The 24,919-nt window shown below is 37.2% G+C and overlaps 1 protein-coding gene and 1 long non-coding RNA gene across 5 annotated transcripts in view; one reads left to right on the forward strand and one right to left on the reverse strand.

Moving 5' to 3' along the window:
* The window catches only part of zdhhc1 (zDHHC palmitoyltransferase 1), a 115,510-nt gene that overhangs the window by 56,077 nt on the left and 34,514 nt on the right, over positions 1-24,919 (forward strand). The window lies entirely within an intron of this gene.
* The window catches only part of LOC141375392 (uncharacterized), a 55,419-nt gene that overhangs the window by 23,746 nt on the left and 6,754 nt on the right, over positions 1-24,919 (reverse strand). The window contains exons 2-4 of one of the 2 annotated variants that reach the window (XR_012383374.1): positions 11,611-11,703; positions 10,274-10,365; positions 7,600-7,700 (exon numbers count right to left, since the gene is read on the reverse strand). This is a non-coding gene — a long non-coding RNA (uncharacterized lncRNA). Of the gene's footprint in view, positions 1-6,496; positions 6,588-7,599; positions 7,701-10,273; positions 10,366-11,610; positions 11,704-24,919 lie in introns of those variants that run through there. The other variant, XR_012383375.1, reaches the window with a different exon arrangement.

Here is a 24,919-nt window from a genome sequence, read left to right on the forward strand (position 1 = left end):
TCAGTGTTTCCTCTAGGATTTTTTCCAGCTGTGGCAGCAGGCCTTTTTTACTCAGATCTACAAACTACCTGTGCCGTTATTTCAATGACAAATGTATGATCGCAGTATTACTAGTCAAGATCGCATTTATGTAATAGCCTACGAGCATGCAAATCTCTTTGCTTGCATGCCGATTTCCTCTGCTCGTGCACAAAACGTCTTGCATGCCCCCTCAAATTTACACTGCTCAAGAGCAGATTTTCTTGTGCGCTCTCAAATAAACACTGCTGAAGTGCGATTTAGTGCGTTTATGTTACAAGTATGTCTCCAACATTCATTAGATTTGCTGGGAATATTTATGAATGTCTCCAATCGACCTACAGAGCGGCATTAATGCATCCTGAAGTAAAGTGAAACGGCTATACGTCGTGTTTGCTGGCCTCACGCATCACGAAGCTGTCAGTCAGCCAGTCAGTCAGTCAGTCAGCACGTCACCTTAAAGGGTTAAACAAATGATGCACAGCTCTACTATGGTCACAGAAAAGTTTGCGCTTTTATAATTCCCTTACCTCCTAATATGTTTTGGTGCGATTATAATCCACTTTTAAAAAAACACGACTGATTGTTTTGAATTAAAAGCTGTAATGTGGTGGGATGAATTTTGGCGTGCAATGTGAAAAGTGCAATGTTATCTTTGCAGTTCTACACAAACTGCTTTGTGGCTATCAGAGAAGAAACCAAGTGTGACACGCCTGGGTTATTTGAGTGATGCTCCCTGCTATTAGATTGTCCCCTGGGGGCTGGCTGCAGCACAAGCATAGGCCCCGCCTCCTCCATGTTAATGACCGAGATTTGAGCCCAAAAAAAAAAAAAAAAGTTATACTTGCAATCAAATTTTCCGAAAGATGGTTTCGGTCAATTTAGGCACTGGTTATCACGCTGATATAGGTTCAGATGTTACTTTTGTATAGAGTTAGCCAGTAATTTAATGCTATAAAAACGGGCGTGGCATCATGATTGACAGTTGTGATTGACAGCTTCTCTTAGCAGACCGTCAGGAGCTTCAGGAGGAGACTGAAGTATCAATGTTTGATTGCTGTGTTATTTTGATAAAAATGAGTTTCCATACTTTTTAACCTACAGGATATAATGGATCACTGTTTATTCTGTAAAGTGAGGGCTTTATCTGGCTTTATAATTAGTTTGCTGATTTATGCCTAGCCATGATGGGAAAAATACAAGTGATCGTTATCTAGCAGAAATTCTTTTTATGGGTCTGAAATAATAATTAGGAAGACAAAAAACTAATGTTAGCCCATCTATATCGATCTCCTGTAACGTTATTTGAACTCGATTTAAAGGACGTCTCTGACAATTTGAGTTTCGGCGTATTATCTTCTGAATTTGCTGTTTTAAAATTTTAATGTTCTAGAAACAGAAGTACAAACAGAGCTGTAAATGTTATATATTATTTATATACATTATTTACCTTTGGCTTTTTATTTGAAAACTCTCAATATACATTAAAACGATGGTAAATTCCTCTTTTCCAGATATTAAAACATGTAAAAAAACAAATGAAAACGGAGGCAAAAAATAATAAATATACAAGCAATGTTTTTTACAATCTTTAGAGGAAAACTATTGCTGCTTCGTGTATCATTTTCCATGGTCTCTTTTAATGTTCAGATGTAAACAAAGCAAGCCTATTTTGCAATATAGGGTTGAAAGACAAGGCCAATAAATATACAGTGCTCAGCATATATAAGTACACCCCCACAAACCTCTCATTAAAATTAATATTTTCTATAAGCTGTTCTACAATATTATATTTATGCATATACATTAGTTTAGTAAGTACTGAAGCCAAATCTATAGCTAATCAAACAAAATAACTCACGATAATGGTTCAATAATTAGTACCCCAAATTTAAATGTTCGGGAAAAATATTAAATAAAAATGGAAAAATCAAGAGAAACAAAAAAATATATATATATATATACCATTTTGTTGAAATTTTGTAGTTAGTACAATTTATTTTCTTTCTATTTATAAAGATGTTCTGTAACTAAAATGTTATTTTAATAAATATATCTGTTTAATAAATCTCTTTTGTACAAATTTACCAATATATATTATCCATATTCACTAAGAAACGGAGAAAAATATTCATTTTCAAAATGGGGTGTACTCAATTATGCCGAGCACTGTACATGTCCATTGTCCGTCCCTTAAAGAAATCAGAAAAGTGGCTGAAAGTAGATGAAAGAGATGGATTAAAGCACCAGACATGTGTCTCACTTGTCTGCTTATAATCCATTAAACTAAAACACATCTTAATACTAATTGTAAAATGTGCCATGTAGTCATGATAATGATTTATAATTACATTAATGTAGCTGAATAATATTACTACTCAGAATTAGTTAATCATACCTAAAAAGCAATAAATAAAAGCAAATAGTGCAGGAGACAAGATGTTAATACATGGCTCCATGGATGTTACATTAATTTAGTAAAAGTCACCTATTTGTCCAACTACACCGTGTCAGACACCTCACAAATCACTGCAGTCACACACTTTGGCTGAAGCTTGTTTGACACATGCTGCAATTAGAACCAGATGTTACTCTATTACCCAAGACACTTACATCTGTATAATATTAACCTTCACTTAAATCAAAAACTGATCTTTCCGTCACAGTGATACATAAATAAATAAATGCAAACAAAACAGTGATGGAATTTGATTAAAGGCAGGAGTGCATCAAGCCCAATTCTCAGCATTCTTCAAGTCTATTTTGTACAGTTTATGTGTGTGCAGATGAATGTGTGCCTGATACCAATACATGCACGTGCATGAACATCTACACGTGAACCACAAGCACAATGCTAAGCCAAAGTACTCCCTGTTCCTTACTCAACATTTCCCATTATCACCTGAGTGTTTGGTTGCATTTTCCCCTTGTGCTTAATGTCTTATCCTAAATTAGGCTCAAACTGGAATGGTGAGGTTTCATGTGTCATTATCCAACATCATATTGTTACAGTTTTAAATTACACTGAAAGAACAAACTTTTAAATCCTGAAACTGCACGTCGCGTTTCTAAACCTGTGGATGGAAAAGCCAGTTGAGCATATAGGCACATAACCGCAGTTTGTTTATTGTCACTAAAAGCCTGATCGCTGCTACATTTCCAGACAATGTATTTAATCAAGGAGACTCTACATAACCAGATGCCACTTTTAATTAGGCTTACAAGAAACAATTACACCAACCTCGGCGCAATCTGGCTTGGCTGGACTCCCAATCAAACATATATGTTCAAAGTGTTCATTATAGCTATCCAGATACTCTTTTTAAGGGCATAAAAACAATAATTGCTGTTAAAAAGAGGCCAGGTACTGCTAATGTGATTCTTGCCAGCACACAGCTTTGTCTTTATGAGTAAAGAGGAGGCCATCTGTGATGTAGGATTCTGGAAACTGGGATAATGCAACAAACATGGTTGGGAAACAGAGATGAAAGAACCTAAGAATGGTTTAATTGCAAAAAAAAAAAAAAAAGTGATTTCCTTGGTGACAGCAGACCCACCACAGAGAACAGGGAGTTGAGCTCAGCAAATCTTGCTCTAGAAGAAAAGGCTAAACTATACAGTTCTCTAATCGTAGTCCATATTGCTTTGCCTTCACTTTCCTATCAATTCCACACATTTTTTTTACTTCAAAGTAATAAGAAAGAAAGAAAGAAAGAAAGAAAGAAAGAAAGAAAGAAAGAAAGAAAGAAAGAAAGAAAGAAAGAAAGAAAGAAAGAAAGAAAGAAAGGAAACACATGAAGCATTTTTTAAAATCATTTTACTTCCAAGTATAGGGCTGCTTGAAAAATGCAGCAGATGAAAAATACTCTTTAATTGGTTAGAAAAAGAGAGAAAATGACCATCATTTACTAATTTATGGGCCAAAAAAATTGACCACATTGAAGGGAAAAACTAAATGATATGAAAAAAGATGATGTAATAAGTTAATTTAGACTTGTGGCTGAGAAAGCGCTGCGTGTTTGTGCAACACTCAAAGAAGCAAGATACAGTACTTTATTTCAATGTCTCCACAGAGAATTATTTATATCTTCTGTTATCCCTATCGACAACAGCCTCGTGCTTGCAAATTAAACACAATGATTGTTTAAACAAGGCTATTATGCTGGCGTGAGAAATATTATGTTTGTTGTTGCCCAATGTAGGTACAGATTAAAAGCAGGCTCTTGACTGCCTGTGGTTTCTGTAAAGGCTAAAAAGAGCAGCTACACCATAAAATACTGGGAAGTAATCTAATTTAGGTCTTACACAAGAAATAAAACAAATGCAAATTGAGTGGTGTTGTTTCGGGTACATGTGGTATTGCTCAAACAAAGACACATACTTTTGATCTCATGTTGTTCTCAGGACGTACACCTAAACATTAAAATAAATGTTTATAAAATAATTACAAAATCTTTCCATATTTTTGGGATTTTCTCAAATGGAATAATCCCCACTTCATTTAAAATCTGTTTAAGTAAGGTTTATTTACTCAAATATTATAATTACATCTTTTTTTTGTTACATCTTTTTTTTGTTACATAACATTTAGTTTAACTGAAATATGAATTAAAATCAGTAAAAGCTTTTATAAACAAACAATAATTAAAAATGTAATTGAATCCTTGAATTCTGATTGTCTGAAGAACAGCGTAAAGGTGTGCAATTATTTTCTGGAATGTGTTTAGCCCAGCAATGTTTATGGAAACGTTGACATGTTTATTACCTTATTATTTTTAGTATTAAACTTCTCATTATTGTTGATCACTACTACAACTGACATTTTCGTAAAACTTGTGGTTGAAAAGAGTGAAGTTTATTTATAAACTAATTTCAAGATAAGCATGTGATTATAATTAAACACAACTGGTCCCTCATTAACTAATGCATGATCCACCAATCAGACGATTCCTATCTCACAATAAAGAGCCAGAGTTTCTTACTACAGGGATTTTCACCTTGAAGAATCCCCCCTTCCACCCCTGCTCCTCCACCTCTCCCTTCACAGGGTGGCATGGTGGTCCAGTGATTAACACTGTTGCCTCACAGCAGGAACATCACTGGTTGTAGTCCTTAAAAGGCCAGCTGTCATTTCTGTATGGAGTTTGTTCTTCCCGTACTCGCGTGGGTTTCCTCTGGGTTCTCCGGTCACCTCCCACATTCCAAATACATGCTTCATAAGTGAATTGAACAATCTAAATTTAGCATAGTCAAGCTCTTTACCAGCTGTATATCTCTTCAAAGCAATTATATTCTGCCATCAGCTCTTACCAAAGGGCGGAGTTCTCGACACCTACCTGAGCTCAAACTCCCCTCTCTCGCCTTGCAAATGGGAGGGGGAAGTGTCTAAAGAAAACAGCATTTTTACTAACTGAAAGGTAGAAACCTGAAAAATATCTTGAAATTTTCTAATAAATCAACAGTCCATCATTTGTACGAGTTCAGTCGTACGGAATTGTACGTTTTTAAAAAGGAGGTGTGGCATCTAACCCCACCCCTAAACCCAACCAAAATTGGGGGATAAGCAAATCGTACTAAAATGTACGAATTAGATCGTACGAATTTGTACGAATAAGCCACTAAATGAAAAAGTTGCCGTGAGATTGTGTTGAAATTATTCCTTGAGGTCCAGTAAATCAGCATTCTGCAGAACACACCAAGAGTCTGCAGCTGCACCTTGAGGCTGCTGGCCTTCCCGCACTGCTGCTGCTCATACCTTCAGGCACCAAGGACAATCCACCATCAGGCCGCAGAAGAGGCCTTTGATCAACTGAGCATCCACCTGCTTCTCAAAGTGCCAATCTTTGCTACTACAAGCTACCAGGACAGCATGAGCACATCTCTGATAGGCTCAGTTCAATACCAATTTTTTCATTTCGTAAGCAGGAAATCCATGTTCTGTGCTGCCAGCGATTCTACAATTCCACAGCCTTGCAACATATCAAATTTAGAATTAACACACCTATTTTCCCCACATTTTACTTGTATTACATTATATTAATTAAAGAATAAAAAATAGCATAATAGCATCATAATAGCTTCCACATAATAATCATAATCATAATAGCTTCCACATAATAATCATAATAGCCTCCACTCTGCTTTTAGTCCCAGTCAGGCTGCCTCTGCTAACAGTGCCAGGGCACATCATTTCCCTTTTTCTTCCAAATGTCAAAATCTACCAGGCCATAGCCTGGACCTCATGCTAGCAAAGTAAGACCCAGTGCCCGCACTTTCCATGTTTCTTCTACAAGTTTTGTTTTATGTGGGCATACAAGCATAAGGCTGCCTCCCCTCATAACTCAGGGCCTGAGGACCGTCAATCTCTTTAATTTCTTCCTCCTGTTTTTTTCACCTCCTTTTCACCAGCTTCATTTTCATATTTTTAATCATTTTCTTCACAAAAACATGCCCCTTTACATCTCACCAATGCACTTACCCCCTTCTGCACCACTGCTGCAGCAGTGACCGCTCTCGCTTGAGCCACATACCCTTTGCACCGCTGCTGCACCGTTCTCACTTCTAAATATACAGGCAGATCCTCTGTAGTTACTCCTACTTACTCACTACATGCTCTCGCTGGAGATCATATCTATAATCTCCCTTCATTCATGTAATTGCCATTGGACCCCTAATATAGCAGTGTCCACTACTGCATCTCTGTCCTTCTTAAGAACAGGACTGCACTCAGACCCCTCTCATTCCTCAGTTCAGAGCCCTCTCCCTGGACACACACCAAATACGCCTAAACTTTGTCAATTATCTGTAAGTGCAAACTCGTGAAAAGCCTTTTTGACCATTTGTGTGAAAAGTAACATTGTTATTTTGTAGATGTTCTGAAGAAGAGAAAAAAAAATCAAATCAAAGGAAAATGAGCTTGAAGGAACATTTAGAGCCTGTCTTGTCTGGGTCAGCCTGACTCAGGGACACGTCATACAAAAGACCAGGTTTGTGTTGTCTCTGTAGCACATGATTTTGTGTGACAATCTCTGCGTTCATTTTTGAAATGCACTAAAGAAGAACACAGAGCCCTCTCAGATAAATGATAAGCACTAGACAGCTGTAAGGCTTCATGACCCTGAGCTAACTGTTCCCAAAACCTAAGATTCAGTTACAGTATACTAATCTCTTTAGATTTACACGCCATCCAAGGCCATTAAAGATAACATTTATGTGACATTTGCAGATACGCAAAAACAGCTAGGAAAAGTCTGCTATGAAGTACAGGGTTCATAAATTCAACAAAAACACTACACACGGTCTCAGTGCTGATTTTGTTGTATGTGTTGTGCAGTTTTTCATTGCTTTCAACTAATGGTCAAGATGTGTGGTTTACATCATCTCAGACATAAACCTTTAAAACATCAAAAGTATAATTCACAGTGCACATCTTGGATGTAGTTCAATAGGGCTCAGCTCCCTAGGGGCATATCAGTTTCGCCTGTACGCCTTTGCTCTTAGGTTATGCATCAACAACGATCTGTTCTATTCAAACATCCTCTCTAATGCCAGATAGAATCTAAGGTAAATTCCAAGACTTACCCGAATGGGAGGATTGTGTCCTGTATTCCCATAAGCAGCAATTCTTGTTTTTTTTTTCTTCAGTGTATGTGTCCTCAATTTCCCCAGGCCAGGCTCTCACACTGAAACAAATATGATCCACAGCTGGTTTTTCACACAGTTGAAAATTCTCAGAGATTAAGCAAGGCCAGCGAGAGCCACAATTCAAATTCAGCAGTGTCTCTGTAACATGCACCAGCCACAGAGTCAAAAAGAGACAAGTTTTTCAAACCACTATAGAAAACTGGAGATGCAAATGTGTTGCTTGTTTCTGAGGATCCTGGATAGAGATCCAGAGTTTCCAGACCACAAAAACCCCAAGTAATAAAAGAAATTACACACAAACACTGTGAACTCTCGAAAATTATTTGTGGACATGCTAGAACATTTTTTTAAACAAAACCAACTTCTGTCTTTGATAAAGCTCTACTAATGCAAGGTTCATGCTTTTGTGTGCTTAAATAGATTTAAAATCCATAGTATAACCTAAAATTTAAATTCTGTCATAATATTAAGCACACATAAAATTGGGCACCAAAACACAGTATAGCACCGGTACATGACAAGTAAGCAAAAAATAAATAAAAATTTGTCCAAAAAAATCAGTCCGGTTCATGTTGTTCTAAACCCCTGAGACCTTCATTATTTGAACACAAATGAAGATATTTTAGATCAAACCCAAGAGCTCTCTAACCCTTTATAGACAGAAATGTCTATGTAAAATGTAAAACATAATAAAATAAAATAAAATAAAATTATGAAGCCAGCTGAATTTTTTTGTGCATTTATAAAATAAAAAAAATAATGACTTTATTTAAAAGTTTATTTTCCTCTGTCTCAGTATAGTTTGCCTATTCACAAGCTCTGTTTTTTTTTTCTTCTTTTTTTTCTGGACTTTAAAGAAGACTGGACCATTGCTGTTCATGGGTGAGGAAGTTATTGGATTTTGTTTTAAATATCTTTAATTTTAAGGTCTCAGTGACATCACACTGGCTCAGTGGTTAGCACTGCAAGAAGGTCGATGTGACCCAGCTGGGTCAGTAGGCATTTCTGTGTGGAGTTTGCATGTTCTCCCCATGTTTGTATGGGTTTCCTCCAGGTGCTCCGTTTTCCCCCACAGTTCAAAGACATGCGGTACAGGTGAATTGTAGAAATGAAATTGGCCATAGTGTATGAGTGTGTGAATGAGAGTGTATGATTGTTTCCCTATACTGGGTTGCTGGTGGAAGGACATTCACTGCATTAAATATGTGCTGGAATAGTTGTCGGTTCATTTCGCTGTGGCGACCTCTGAAATAGAGACTTACACAAAGGAAAATTAATGAATGAATCTAAGGTCTCAGGAGCTTGAAACGACATGAGGCTGATTAATTAATAATTGCGTAACATGTCTTTATAGCATACTGTTCTGTAGTATTTTGAATTCATGAAGGAATGCATGTAGAATGGTTAAGTCTATTACACCGACATGTATGCGTGAGCAGTTGTTGCTAGAAATCAGAGTTATTGCATTATTTATTAAATTACACATACAGTATAGTGTATGTTATTAACATCTACACCTACCTCAACCCTAAACCAAACTATCACAGTAAACATCTGTGTTACATCGTCCACTGTGTAATCGACATTTCTTTTTCTTTTTCTTTTTCTTGTTCTTGTTCTTGTTCTTGTTTTTTTATTTTATTATTATTTTTTTTTTACAGCAGTTGGAATCCTGCATTTTGGTGCAATAACACTACCATCAGCTCCGGAGTGTGAGTCAGAGAATAGGTTGACAGACTAAAGTAATGCACACTTTGTGCACATGATGTTTAAAACACATTCAGAACATCACATTGCTCATGTGCACTTCAGTATGCATGACATATTGCATAGGTTGCAGCAAGGTCTACTTGGGAAGAACAGTACATATAAACAGTAATAAACACACTGTAAAAAAAAGTTGACAACTTCAATTTTTAAGGCAATCAGCTTCAGGACATTTTTGAGTTTACTCAACTTAAATCTAGTCAAGTACAGTACTTTGAAATTTGAGTCAACTCAAAAAAACTCTGCAGCAAGTTGCCTTACAATTTTGAGTTGAATCAACTTTTTTTTTTACAGTGCATAGATATTATGACATCACAAGTGTGTGTATGAAGGGAATGATGAATATCAGCTTTTGTATTTTAACTGATCACAATAACATTTTTCATTGATTCTTTATTGATAACTTTTTATAAATAGACAGACATAACAAGTTATTTCAATGACAGGTTTCTTACTGTTCCATCAAATGTAATATTTAAAGCAAAACGTATTGTCAGATTCTCAATAAGCTTAAGTTCTGGCAAATTCATGTTTACAAATTCACATTTTCCAATATTGAAATATGGTGTGACTGGTATCCTGCATGGAGATTAGTGTCACCCTGGCAACACAACAGGAACACCTGGAGATCATCACCAAGGGCGAATTGGACATGGCTGACACTAATCAAGCCACCCCATAAAAGAGACGCTCAGAGACCCAAAAGGGGAGCCATGACTCCATTACACTGATGCTTATCTGTTTCCCCAAACAATACGCCATGACCGATTGGCACAAGAGGAAGCACTGGACACTGTGACCTGGAGAACACCCAACACACTTGAGCACTTATCACTTCACTTACCTGTTTTATTGCATGCTTGTAAATTAATCCACCCTCTGGTGCTTCACTCACAGTTCTGCCTTGTCTTCTTCACCAACTCCCAATAGACATGCCTTCAAGTAAGAAAAAGTATCCTTTGATGAAATGATCTGGTCATTCAGTATGTTCAGGTGGTCAACTGACCTCCTCTTTTGTTTGTAAAAATAATCTTACATTCACTATTAAACATTTAAACTTAACTAATTGGTATCGACAGGCATTAAGTTATTGCCTCGATCATATCTCGATCATTCAGGATTTTTTTTACTAAATTTCCTCCTCAAAACTGGAAGTGTTTAATATTTTTCAGCAATCTCTTTTTAGGTTTTCTTTGCTTGATGCATACTAATAATTTGACCCTTCTGAAACAGATTAACATCTTTTCCAGAACCACAGGTTGCCTTCAAGTTTTTTGAGGGGGAGAGAGAGATTTTTTTCAGCTTCTATGGCTAAAAATGGCATAGATAGATAAATAAATAAATAAATAAATAAATAAATAAATAAATAAATAAATAAATAAAATAAAATAAAAACAGATCAAGTTTACCACATTTTATAAATTCCACTTTTCTATAATTATAAAATTATTCTAACAAATAAAAGTCATCAACAGCAATAAATAATACACAAGAAAAAATACATATATAAAAATAATAATGATAATATATGAAAATATCTAAAACAGTTTTTTAAGGTTTACTTTTGCTAAGAAATTGTACAATTTTAGAAGGATTCACATTTAAATAATGTATCTATTTCTCTATTTCTATTTCTGGCTGAATTTCAAAAAGTTTATTTTCTGAGCATTGATCCCATTCTGTTTGCCATTTGTTAAGAATATAGCCTTTTATTAGTAGCTTTAAATTCGAAGGTGGGATTTTGCACTCCTTTAGCTTTCCGGCTAGGGCTGTTTTGGCAACTTTGACGGCTTGTTGTTTTTTTAAGAAATGAGAGGCTACTCTATAAATCATTTAGAGTTAAATAGCTTATTACTAGCTAAAATAATCATCCATGCAGTAATTATTCAATAGGAGACTCTATTTGCTTGATTAAGTCCAGATGGTGACTTTTTTTTGGACAGGCAGTGTATGATAAACTTTAACCTTCTCAAAAAAGGTTTTCCTTAATACATTCCAGTAACAAATCAATTCCATTTAATGTATATCATCTGCACTGTATATCATCTGCACATCTGGTTGGCTGGATTTGTTCCATTCTGTCATTGCATCACATACGCTACAAGATAATGTAAGGATAATATCAAACACAAATATTACTGTCAGTGATTGCTTGAAATAGGCTCAGATCACATTACTGACCTGTTCAAACTCCACGGAGGTTAAAGTGAATGCAGTCAGCCCAGATTTGGCTTCAATCCAGTAGTTTTGACTCAGACGTGGGAAATCTGTCTGCTACAGCAAAATACAGACAAAACAGGGTGTTGTGAGCTTGTCTTTACTCACCATTATTTTGTTTAAACCTAACAAAATTTATCTTGTGCACACAGTGTTTTGCCCAGTAATGAAAGCCAATAGAGATCAACATTTTTTCACACAGAAATGAATAAATCATGACATAAACTGTATGATTAAAGCTATAATTTGTTGCTCCATGATAAGTGTACAGTGTCAAATACATGCTTGACCCTGCAGGACCCTGCCATACATCACATTTAAAATATAATGTTTGCCATCAAACATGCGTTCACAAAATGTTCACAAAATGTTCACAAAATGTCATTCAGAAGCCTTAAGCCCTTAAGCTTCTTTGCGTTCTTTGTTTGGCCTTATAGAGAGCACCATCACAACTCACAAGCCTCAACATGAATTGTGCTGAACCTCATTTCACAGAGTACGGTATAGTCTCTTTCTGATTATCTGTTTCAGAAGCTGAGTGAGAAACATGTCAGGAGGAGAGAGATAAAAAGAACAGACTAGGCAACAACAAAAAAGGAAGACAGTGGGATAAAGATTTAGAGAGAAGGGAAAAGAAAGAAAACAAAACAAAACAAAACACGGAACAGAGAGTAGCACAGCATGGTGGTGGAGGAGGGCTGATGATTGCGGTTATGTTGTTGTATGTTGGTGGCACTCGTGACAGCAGGCTCAGAATGTGCCCAGCAGGACACGAAGGCAGTCGTGCACTGATAAACACCCAGGAACACTCACAAAACCACCATTGTTCCTGTGCCTGTCTGAACTTTGTCAGCTTGACCCCTTTTTTCTTGGACATTTTATGACACATGCATGTCGCATGTCAACACTCAAAGTAATATATTTATTTTTATTTATTTAATTTTTTTGTGAAGAGAGTTTTCATTCATCAGAGGAAGAGATAAAATCTTTCTTATGGTTTTAAGGCAATGTCTGTCATGCCATGCTGTCTGTTATGGTGAATTAAGCACGTTTGTCTGACAGTTCTGCTTTGGGGTGGCTTCAGTTTCACAGGAAACATGTTGTACAGAACTTCTGATTGAACGCGTATTTGATTATCAGTTTAACTGCCAAAATGTGGATTCCCAACAAAACACTGCGCCCACGCAATGTCCACATTTGTCTAGTTTACACTAGCTTGCCCTACTTTCTTTGTACTGAACCATCCCCCCCCCCCCCCCCCCCCCAGGCTGCAGAAATGTTTTCAAAACAGGCCCAATGTCCTACTTGATATCCTGCTGTCAGCATACAAGCAAAATTTCATAAATCTCTCCCAATGGAGCACCCTCATCTTGTCTCTTAGATGACTATCTGCAGAAGTCTGCAACCATATCCGATGTCAAAACACACAAGTAAATATAGCACAGTGTTCAACAAGACATGTCATTAGTTTGTAACATTATGTTCTAGGTTGAGGTCAGCAATTTTATAATCTTCACACAATGTCTAATTGCAGGATGACTAAACCATAGAAGAACAAAGAAGCACCTCATCGTCAAATTTGCTGATGATACAAAGCACTCAAAAACTATTCAGGTTTTTGGAAATGTGCTGAACTGTTATGTAACCTCTCTGTGGTAGAGGCTGTGCAGGCTGTGGGTCTTGTTCCGTTAAGGCTTTTAGTGAACAACGTTGTTGAAAAATGGCGCGCCAAAATAATTTAGTAACCAATGATTCATTCCAGACCAGAACCGGGCCAAAACCCCCCCCCCCTTCTTGGAAGCTTCCCTCAGAGATTACAGACTTATGCTTCTACATCTGGATTCCACTTGTCCAGTAAAAAACAGAAACCCAGATGACTTCCATTGGATTGGTAATTAATATGAAGTAAGGACATTACATGTACAGAGAACCATGCTTATCGAGTTTCCGAGGACACAACCAGCTTGAGGACACAACCTCACATGCAACAGAAAAACGGTTTAATTCAAACTCAAAACAAATGTTTGTATTATTTAATGCAAACCGTGAAAGTGAAGACAGGAGAATTATCATTGTTGATCAGCTGCTCTATACATTACACCTTTGAAATGATTTAAATACAGTATTTAAAGTTTATAGTAGTCCCTGTTTCTGCTTCTATGGGATGCTTTACCCAAGCCTTTTTAAATATTTGAAATGTCAAAACAAGTCAAAGTTGACCACAAATCTATAGCCAAATTTATATGAATGTTCAGTATGTACTTCTATTTCTGCAATAAATTTGAGCTGAAAACAATTAAAAGTGTAAGAAAGCCTAACATTAAAAAGCTACCATTATAACACTTATATTTTGATATGAAACAAAACAAACAAAGATTAATAATAGCAAATAACTTGCATGTTAAATGCAATAATGCAGCTCAAGGCTTTTGTCATGATATATGATTACAATTAGGGAGAAAAAGCTATTCAAAACTCAACAAGAAAAGTTAAATATCACTTGTCCCCAACTTTTTCTCCACCACCAAAACTAGTTTTAACACTCTAGGGTCTGAGATAATTTTGGGGCCCCTAAGACGTTTTGACATGCCCAGAGATTTTTGCATACTTCAGCTACTTATTACATAGTATTGGCCAACATGTTTTTTTTTTTTTATTCAGTACAAACTGTGCTATAAAAATATGTGAGAAATATTGATGTACATGCTTTCCTTTTTGATAAAAAATATTATGAATGGTTAGGTTTTGGAGAAAAAAATGTAGCTGAAATAAGGTCCAAAAACCACACTGAATGGGCCTGAACTGTAGGAGTGAGAGTGAAAATTATCATGAATGAATCACACCTGAAGAGACAAAAGACACTCCCCCACTGGCTAATGTTCACCCATCAATGGCATTGTAAAGCAATGTTCAGCGGCAAAAGCTGACCCAAAACTAAATACTTGTTGTACTGCTTGCTGTATTATGACCATGTAAACACTATGGGTAAACAATGTATGTGCACTTATACAGCATGCACAAAAATATCTTTGAAATGTTATAAAACGTGTTTGCAAAACTGTTGTGATAAAGATTTTCTTGTGAAGTGACCCAGCATTTAATCAACTCATCAATCATGTTGGTGCCAATAGCCTAGAGTTTAGTGCCTTAACATACAGTATAGCACTGAGGTGCGCATGGTGTCCCCAATTTGATTCCCAACTACAGGTCCTTTGCTGATCCTTCCCGTCTTTCTTTCTGCTCCATGTTCTTTTATGTCTCCTCTCTATACTTTCCTATAAAAAAAGGTTAAAACATCCTAAAAATAATCATTAGTGATATAATTCCTGTATTATTCAATGAATCATTCAAGAAAATTGTTGGTCTGCTCATGTGTCATTTTTTAATGAATGCCATTTTGAACAAAACAATAGAATGAAAGATCAGAGATGACCACTTGTCACCACCTTTTGCTTTAAACTTAGGAACTAACTGACAAGCTAAAGTATTTAGAAATGTTCCAAAAAATGTTGGTGCTTTTAGCCTGGTGGGCAGTGCATCGACTTATAGTGCAACTGTGTTGTGAGCATCATGACTTTGAGTCCTGACTGGTGGACCTTTCCCAATCCCATCTCTCCCTTTGCTTTCTCTCATAATAAAGACAAAAATGCCAAAAGCAATAAGTAACAACTCGTATAGAGAACAGACTGACAGTAAAATACGTTTTAATAACCTTTGGGGATTTTCATTAAAAGTAACATAATTCATTTTGAACCAACGAACAGTGTAGCATAACTTTATTTTCTTTTGCACACATGGGAAAATGCATGACTCATATTTCCCTAGACATTCTTCTATTGTCATAAAATTGTGACAGACAAACCATTGACTGATATTTCGTGACAGTCTCTGTTTTGCTCGAACGGCGACAAGCGGCTAATCACGTATTCTGTGTCTGGATTATGTTTAATGGTTTCCTTCCTTCCTTTCGTGTCCCATTTTACCAGCGCATGGATATTACAGAGCATTTCAGACTATGGGATCCACTACCCCATTTTGGAATGAGTCTGAAACAAAGGTGGCTCTTTTTTTACATAATTAACACAGGTACTTCAAGGACACTGATCTGAGCTCTTTAATGCATTGCAGAGCGTGTGGGAGCTATCAGTATCTCCACCAGCACCTGCCTCTGTAAATCAAAGAGATGCGTTTCATTTGGGTTGTTCTGGTTTTGGGCCATGACTTTGAAGATGTTCTTGAACCTTTCGAAGCCAGTGTTATTGCAGATCTATCACAGATAGCCTGATTTATGTCGGTTGGGATTTTATTTGCTTTCTTAACCCTCACATTCTGTGTCCTTGGCATGTTCAACGAAGGTTGAAATGAATTACTACAATCAAGACGAGGGCTTTACCTTTGCAGCTTTGCTATTTTGTGCGCAAATGAATCAAGAATAATAGTATGAAAAAGAGAGTTTTCAACTGCTGTGAAAATGATGTCCCTCCATGTGCTGATCGTTTTTCTCCACTGATCACTGGTGAAATTGCGAGACCACAGCTGGCAGCTTGCGTTAGGGCTCATTTCCCTGTGTCACATGGCTATAAAATGTAGTTCCAAGTATTGTGTGTGTCCTCCGTTTCACAGAAGACAGCAACAAAGCTGGAAAGCCTCTAATGTGACGACTGGCCAGACTCATGGTTCTGAAAGCTGCAACCACTTAGACATTTCTCAATCTTTGCAGCTTCCCTCAAGACACATGCTTAAATTTCTTCACTTTAATTCTCTGTTTTCACACAGCCATGGGGTGTCATAAATATATATCATTTTTTCAAGTAAAAACTTTTTTAAAGTTTGACATTTTGTATGTAAAATACATTAAATGTTCACTGTACATAACTGTACAAGAACATAAACATACACAACCGAATGTCATTTTAGAATTATTTATGATTACGGCATGCAGTAGTTTCACATTTAATCATTTTACAGCATGTAATCACTGCAGTAGCTTAACATCATGCATTGATTTAAGCAGATACAATAAACATTTCTGCCTAAATGATACACAACAATAAATTACTGCCATTCGCAGATGGCATACGAATGTGGGCCCCTTTAGGCAGTTATGCGGCAATGGTGGTATTCCTTCAGCCCAGACAAAATGAATGTGAGCCTGAAGTGGCCCACCTGTACAATGGCAAAGGGGGTTCAAAAAATTCAAACGCAAATGGGCCATTTAAGGCAAATATTTGGCACATATGGCAAAATATAATCTGAATGTCAGCCTAATGTGGCCCATGTGGAAAATTATACATTTGGCCCAAACGATGGTGGACAAATGTGGGCCACAGTTGGCAAAAATGTGGCCTAATAATTTAGGAGTAATCTGGGTCTAAACCTTAAGTGGCTTACACGTGTAAGTGCAAATGTGGCCCATTATCTTTGGACATATGTGGGCCACTTTTGGCAAATATTTGGCACAGTAAATTCTGGCTAATGCTACCGTTAGCCTATAGTGGCCCGAAGAAGACATGGAAAATGTGGCCCAGTTATCTTAAAACATATGTGGGCCACTTTTGATGAATATTCAGCACAGTAAGCTATTTCTAATGTGGATTTGAGCCTATAGTTGCCCAGAGAATATGTGGCAAATGTGGCCCAGTTATCCTAAAACCAATGTGGGCCACTTTTTGCAAATATTTTGGCACAGTTAGCTCTGGCTAATGTGGCTGTAAGCCTAAAGCAGCTCAGTGAAGATATGGCAAATGGTATGAAGGTAATTCAGTTGCGAAAGTCGAGAGCTTGCAAATGTAAATGTGAGCACTTGTGATAAGAATATTTGTATGTGTAGGTTGAAATGTACACTTACAGCTCTGATGTGAACAGCTGAAATCCTCGATTTGCACACACACACAACAATCCACACACTTGTGTTTTAAATTGGAAGTTGCAGATTAATAGTTGTGTATTTGTAAAATGTCATTCACAAATACAAAGTGACAGACACACGTGTGCACGGCAAATTTGACTGCATCTTCGCTCTACAACCACAGGTCGGCACTCACAACCTCTCAGATTCGTCAGTACAACTACAAATCTCCCGCGCTCTGACTTTTGCAACACATCTCCCGCGATCTCTGTAGCAGAACTCATCTGTGCACTCGCAGATGCAGAGGCGTGAGCAGCGCTGGGCAGGGGAGGGGCGGGGCTGGTGTAAAGCTGTTTGATTGGCTGATGCCTGACCAATGAACAATGCCAGCAGCCAACAGGACTGAGGTGCAAAATAATCATTTCCCACGATTATTTTATTATTTAGGGTTTATTTAAACTCTTTTCTGAAGAGATTCTTGTTAAATCATAAATTCTGTGGAAATGTACATACCAGTAAAAGAGCAGCAAAGCCAGTTTATTGGCTAGAGCCAGCCAATGAGATGGGGCGTTTCTGTTTGTCAGGACACAGGGCAGCTCACGTTGTTGGAGGCCTCGAGCAATCAGAGGGTAAGTTATGATTTTTAATAATTATCTATATGTTCAATACTGTTAGCTAAGCTAAGGACTGTGCTGGGTGCTTCTCTTGTTTGTTTCTTATATAAGAAAACAGTTATGAGTTATCTAGGAGCTGCTTTCAATCATGTTATATGGTTCTAAAGATACGATTCAACCCACATGAAATAAGAAGTTGTAATAGTATTTATAGTAAATAATAGTACGTTTTTGAACCATACTAACTATAGTAAACTGTATTATACAGTATATATTGCAGTATCTACAACTTTGGTAATGAATGCAACAGCACACTGTAGTATTAACTAGTATGAACTTTAATAAATTGAAGTATATTTTCACACACACACACACACACACACACACACACACACACACACACACACACACACACACACACACACACACACACATTAATAGCAATTAAAAATAACACTAGGCGTTTCAGTTTCTTACAGATCATACCGGTTTTTGTTATTATAACCTGCATCATATCTATCTATCCATCTATCTATTTACATGTTTGTGTACAGTGTGTCCTTTATATCACTTTTTTAATTATGAACGTTACTAACTATAGGTTATTTCTCAGTTTCCTGTAAGGATGGAGTGACAGGAGAGATCAGCATGTTTTAAGTCGATGAGGAACTCAGAGAAGCTGCATAGCTTGAATAGGATGTTATTTATGCTAAAGATGACATGATGATCCAGCTCATCTACAAACACTTCAAAATGATTCAGATCATTGAAGAGGAAGCCGACTTTATTTTCTCTTTTTTCTTGCCAAGATGACTACAGATTTGAACAAAACACACACTCACCCACAAACACAACTTTTATTTTGATAATTGTTTAATGTTGTATTTTTACACTTTACTGTAAGGCAGGGGTGTCAAACTCAGTTCCTGAAGGGCCGTAACCCTTCACGTTTTTAGTTGCAACCCTGCTTCAACACACTTAAGTGAAAGTTTCAAACAAACCTGAAGGACTCAATTAGTTTGATCAGGTGTGTTTAATTAGGGTTAGAACTAAACTTTGCAAAGCTGCAGCCCTCCAGGAACTGGGTTTGACACCTGTTCTGTAAGGGAATGTAATTTGTCAAATAAAATTTACAGTCCAAATAAGTGCAGTGCAAATGTCTAGTTACTTGTATTGAAATATTTCAGGGTTTTTCCTTGTTCATAATGAGATGGAGGTGGTAAATCCAACTTCATCATTACCCATCAAATGTTATCTCCTCTTTAATACTTTGCTCAAGCCTTAACTAATGGTCAGAAAGCAAGCCATTGTGTAAAGCTGGTTGATGCTCGCTGTAATAGAGAGAGATGATGACTGTTCAGCTTATGTTGCTTAACCCTGCAGATGAGATGCTCAAAGTGGACCCTCAGCCGAGCGATGGACACTGTCTCCCTCACCTAGTTGCTCTTCCTTTGAACACACATATCATGTTGAAGGATGCAAGTTGTGGACCTAAATCAGATGTAATGCATGTAGATGTAAAAATTAGAAAGAAATGAAACTGCTTTAAAATGTATTAGGTTTTACATATAAATACGTGTTCTTAACAGATTTGTTTCAACTTGATATTTGCATGATAAATGGCATTAGATTGTTTAGTTTTAAACAGATAGCTATATTTCAATTTTTTCAAATTTAAGCTATATATATATATATATATATATATACACATACATACATACATACAAGTATACTTCAATTTATTAAAGTTCATGCTAGTTAATACTACAGTGTGCTGTTGCATTCATTAACAAAGTTGTAGATACTGCAATATATACTGTATAATACAGTTTACTATAGTTAGTATGGTTCAAAAACGTACTATTATTTACTATAAATACTATTACAACTTCTTATTTCATGTGGGTTGAATCGTATCTTTAGAACCATATAACATGATTGAAAGCAGCTCCTAGATAACTCATAACTGTTTTCTTATATAAGAAACAAACAAGAGAAGCACCCAACACAGTCCTTAGCTTAGCTAACAGTATTGAACATATAGATAATTATTAAAAATCATAACTTACCCTCTGATTGCTCGAGGCCTCCAACAACGTGAGCTGCCCTGTGTCCTGACAAACAGAAACGCCCCATCTCATTGGCTGGCTCTAGCCAATAAACTGGCTTTGCTGCTCTTTTACTGGTATGTACATTTCCACAGAATTTATGATTTAACAAGAATCTCTTCAGAAAAGAGTTTAAATAAACCCTAAATAATAAAATAATCGTGGGAAATGATTATTTTGCACCTCAGTCCTGTTGGCTGCTGGCATTGTTCATTGGTCAGGCATCAGCCAATCAAACAGCTTTACACCAGCCCCGCCCCTCCCCTGCCCAGCGCTGCTCACGCCTCTGCATCTGCGAGTGCACAGATGAGTTCTGCTACAGAGATCGCGGGAGATGTGTTGCAAAAGTCAGAGCGCGGAAGATTTGTAGTTGTACTGACAATCTGAGAGGTTGTGAGTGCCGACCTGTGGTTGTAGAGCGAAGATGCAGTCAAATTTGCCGTGCACACGTGTGTCTGTCACTTTGTATTTGTGAATGACATTTTACAAATACACAACTATTAATCTGCAACTTCCAATTTAAAACACAAGTGTGTGGATTGTTGTGTGTGTGTGCAAATCGAGGATTTCAGCTGTTCACATCAGAGCTGTAAGTGTACATTTCAACCTACACATACAAATATTCTTTTCACAAGTGCTCACATTTACATTTGCAAGCTCTCGACTTTCGCAACTGAATTACCTTCATAAAATGGGGCCCAGTCATCTTAAAAGATATGTGGAACACATAGACTAAAGTCCCCATCATGGAGAAAAGTGTTTGCTTTAGGTGGGCTCATAGCCCTGAACCTCTAAAACCAAATTTTTTTTAGGCCTGTTGTAACTTTTAAGAACTTTGCTTGAGAAGTTTTTTCATTACAGCAAACAAGCCAAGTAAAAAAAAAATGTAAAAAAATGAAGTGAGGCACAACCTGTGAGGAAATAATATAATTTACTGATGTTAACCGATGTTAATCCATTATTAGAAGTAACACAATAACAAGCTTGCACATGGCACATAATTAAGAAGGTTTATAAGCTAAAAAAAATGTAGAAATAAAACTTCTGCTCTGAGACATCAATAATCAGCGTGAACCTCAACAACGGTGACAATTACCAAAGTGTTTAAAACTCATCAACATTACAAACAGGATACTAAAAGTGACGAAATCAACAACGTAAGCATAAACAGCAGAATCAACAGCAAATAATGAAAACTGGGGCATCAATAAGCTATATGATGTATTCATACAGCAATGCATGCTGGGATTTGTGTACTTTGCCACACCCAGCAAATGTAAGTTGTAAACCAGATCTGGGCCAGAATAAAAGCAAACTGTGGCCCAGAATAGGGTCAGTTCTGGTTCATTTGGTTGAATTCTGGCTAATATGTGGTATTGCTTTGGCTTATTTGTGGCCCAGATCTGACAAACAGGAGCAGACCGCCCTAGATCCATCATTTCATTCAGAATGCGGTCCAGATGTAAGTGTTTGGTGTGGTCCGGATCTGGGCCAGAATAAAAGAAAAATGTGGCCCAGATTAGGGTCAGTTGGGGTTCATTTGGTTGAATTCTGGCTGATATGTGATATTTCTATGGCTTAATTGTGGCCCTGATCTGGCAAACAGGAGCAGACCGTCCAAGTGCCATCATTCTATGCAGGATGTGGGCCAGATTTGAGCCACATGAATTCTGCTAGCTGGGATTGTTTATTGTTTTGATTAATCCACACTACCTGACAAAAGTCTTGTCATCAATCTCAGTTGTAAGAGCAAGAAATAATAACTTTTAGTTGATCATTTGAAAAAATGGCAGAAGGTAGATTTTACAGTAGAATTATCTATTAAACTGCATACCAATCATCACAAATACTGAAGAAGACCTATTGGAACCCACATGAACCCAAGATTCTCTTAGAAATCAGTCAAGTTTGAGATCTGCAGAGTAGATCCTGAGGATCCTGTTGATTTGTGCTGCCCATTACATTAAAAACCACAGGAGAGGGCAAATTCTTCAGCAGGAAGTCTTCTGTAAAGTGAGAAAACTTTTGTCTAAGCAAAGTCAGACCCTACTGTCCTAATGATTCATTCAATCAATCATTTTCTTTTGCGCTTAGTACCTTTATTAATCTGGGGTTGCCACAGCAGAAACTGCCATCTCATCCAGCATATGTTTTACACAGCAGATGCCCTTCCAGCTGCAACCCATCACTGGGAAACAACCATACACACTCATTCACACACATAAACTACGGACAATTTAGCTTACCCAATTCACCTGTACCTCAGGTCTTTGGACTTTTGGAGGAAACCGGAGCACCCGGAGGAAACCCACGCAAACGTAGGGAGAACATGCAAACTCCACAAAGAAATGCCAACTGATCCAGCCAAGGGTCGAACCAGCGACCTTCTTGCTGTGAGGCCACAGCATTACCTACTGCACCACTGAGTCGCCCACTGTCCTAATTAAATAAATAAAAAATCAAGGCATAATCATTTTTTATTTTTGTTATTTAGAGTTGAAATAAAGTTCCTTGTTCCTTGTTAGTTAACTCACAGTGTTCATTGTGTTAACGCACAGTGCATTATCCAATAACCTTCAACGGACACTTGTTAAAGCCAGGGTATACAGAGGAGCATTTCTAAATGAACAACACATTGAACCTTAAAGCAGTTAACCATCAGCACAAGAAAATACACTCTTGACAACTTAAAACAAGAATTTAAGACTACAAATAGACTACAGTTTGCACTAGCTCAGAGAAATTGGAAGACTGGATGTTTGGATCTCAATTTCCTCTGCAACCTTTTGATGGAAGTATAAAAATTTATAGTAAATAACAAGAAATGATCCATATGACCTTGTATAAATGGTACAGGCTACTGCAGGTGATGTAATGTTCTGAAGGATATTTTTCTTTGCACATTAGTACATTTTGAGCATAAAGTAAACATTACAAGCTACCAAAACACTGTTGCTGATAATGTCCACGTTTATCTTATGATGTGTTAGCTACTTTTTACAAAATGACGCACATAAAAGCTTATAAAGCTTAATTAATCTCAAACTGGTTTCTTGAACTTTATAATGACTCAGATGGCCTCCGCCAGATCTCTCTCTCACACACACACAGATAAACACACACATATTTTTGCTTTGTAGATAAGCATCAGACACTTGTTGGCTTCAAATTGAAAAAGCTGTTGCTTCTGTTACTTTCCTCTACTTCCAGTATGTCAACCGATATTGTAGTACTGAGTGTGCAGGCACACACAATCCTATAAATGCCTGAGGGGAGGGGACAGGGAGCGTTCTGCAAACAGGCAAACATTAAAAGGCTGTGACTGTTCTTTTTGTGATGCTATTGTCTCTTTGCTCTAGATTCCTTTCTTTCCAGTGCGCCACCTCCCTCTGAGTCCACTTCCCTAAACACACCAAGGACTAAATCTCCCTTTGTGGAGCAGAGGAAGAGCGTGCTACACCAACAGCAATCCCACCAGACTCCTGTTGAGGGCCTGGCAACAAAAGTAAAAGATCCCCCTCACTATCCTCATGTTCCCCAAAAAAACAACCACTTTGCGCAACCCCTGCTGCCATCATCATTGTTCCCGGCATGCGAGGTACATAGTGAGTCGAGATTGGATATGCCCTGACATCAATTATCAAGAGAAAGTGATAATAATTGCTTTACAGACAGAACAGAGAAGATTCCAAGGTCAGATTCCCAGAGAGCATGCCTCTGACCTTTTTATTCATTTCTTTGACCCTCAAATTAGTTGATTCTGTACACTCAGTTTTCAAATTGAGTTCAGTGCAGATTATGCCAAGAACTTTCAGTTTCTTTCTGTACAGTCACTAGTGGGGAAATTAGAACAAATGTACCAACCAAAAAAGGGTCGCATTTCCTGAAACCTTCTTAAGGCTACAGGGTTTTTAGGTTGTAACTTATTCTGTACTATACCCAATCCTTTCTACACTCTCAGAGGTATAGGTACCTGATCTGTTACTGGAGTGGTACCTTTTCAGAAGGTACACATTTGTTCCTAAAGGGTCTATTGGTTCCTCAAAAGTATATATTAGTACCTAACAATGTTAAGAAGAACCCTTTTGTACTTTTTAAGTACTGATATGTATTGTACCTTTTAGCTACAAATTTTTACCTTTTGAAAAGTTACCACCCCAGTGACATACCTTTATTTCTGAGAGTGTGTTTCCTGAAATCCTGAAAATCTTATAAGTATACCCTCTGTAAATCATACTTTTGTAAGGTTGGTTTGGATCACTCTTAGCTATACCTTAACGCCATTGATAGTTCACTTCACTGGTGATCACAACTGGGCACGAATCTTCTTTACATCTACATCAGAGAATAACAGCATGTCAGTAAGGCCAGGCAAGTTTATTTATATAGCACATTTCATACAAGGTGGCAATTCACAGTGCTTTAAACAGTAATTAAAGAGACAAGTTTAAGAAAAAAAAAAAACAAATAATGAAAGTGATTAAAAACAGATTAAAATGTGTTAAAACAGGTTATAAAATAATGAAAAAAAGAAAGACATAATAGTGTGATCTGTTGGACGTAGCACAGTGCTCATTCAGTAAAGGCTCAGCTAAACAGATGTGTTTTAAGCCTTGATTTGAATGTGCCTAATGTAGTAACATAACCGTAACCACTCTGCATTGGTGGAGTGTCTTTCACATTCACAACCTCAGCATTGGCGC

Source organism: Danio rerio, chromosome 7 (assembly GCF_049306965.1).
Source record: "Danio rerio strain Tuebingen ecotype United States chromosome 7, GRCz12tu, whole genome shotgun sequence".
Lineage (NCBI taxonomy): Eukaryota > Metazoa > Chordata > Actinopteri > Cypriniformes > Danionidae > Danio > Danio rerio.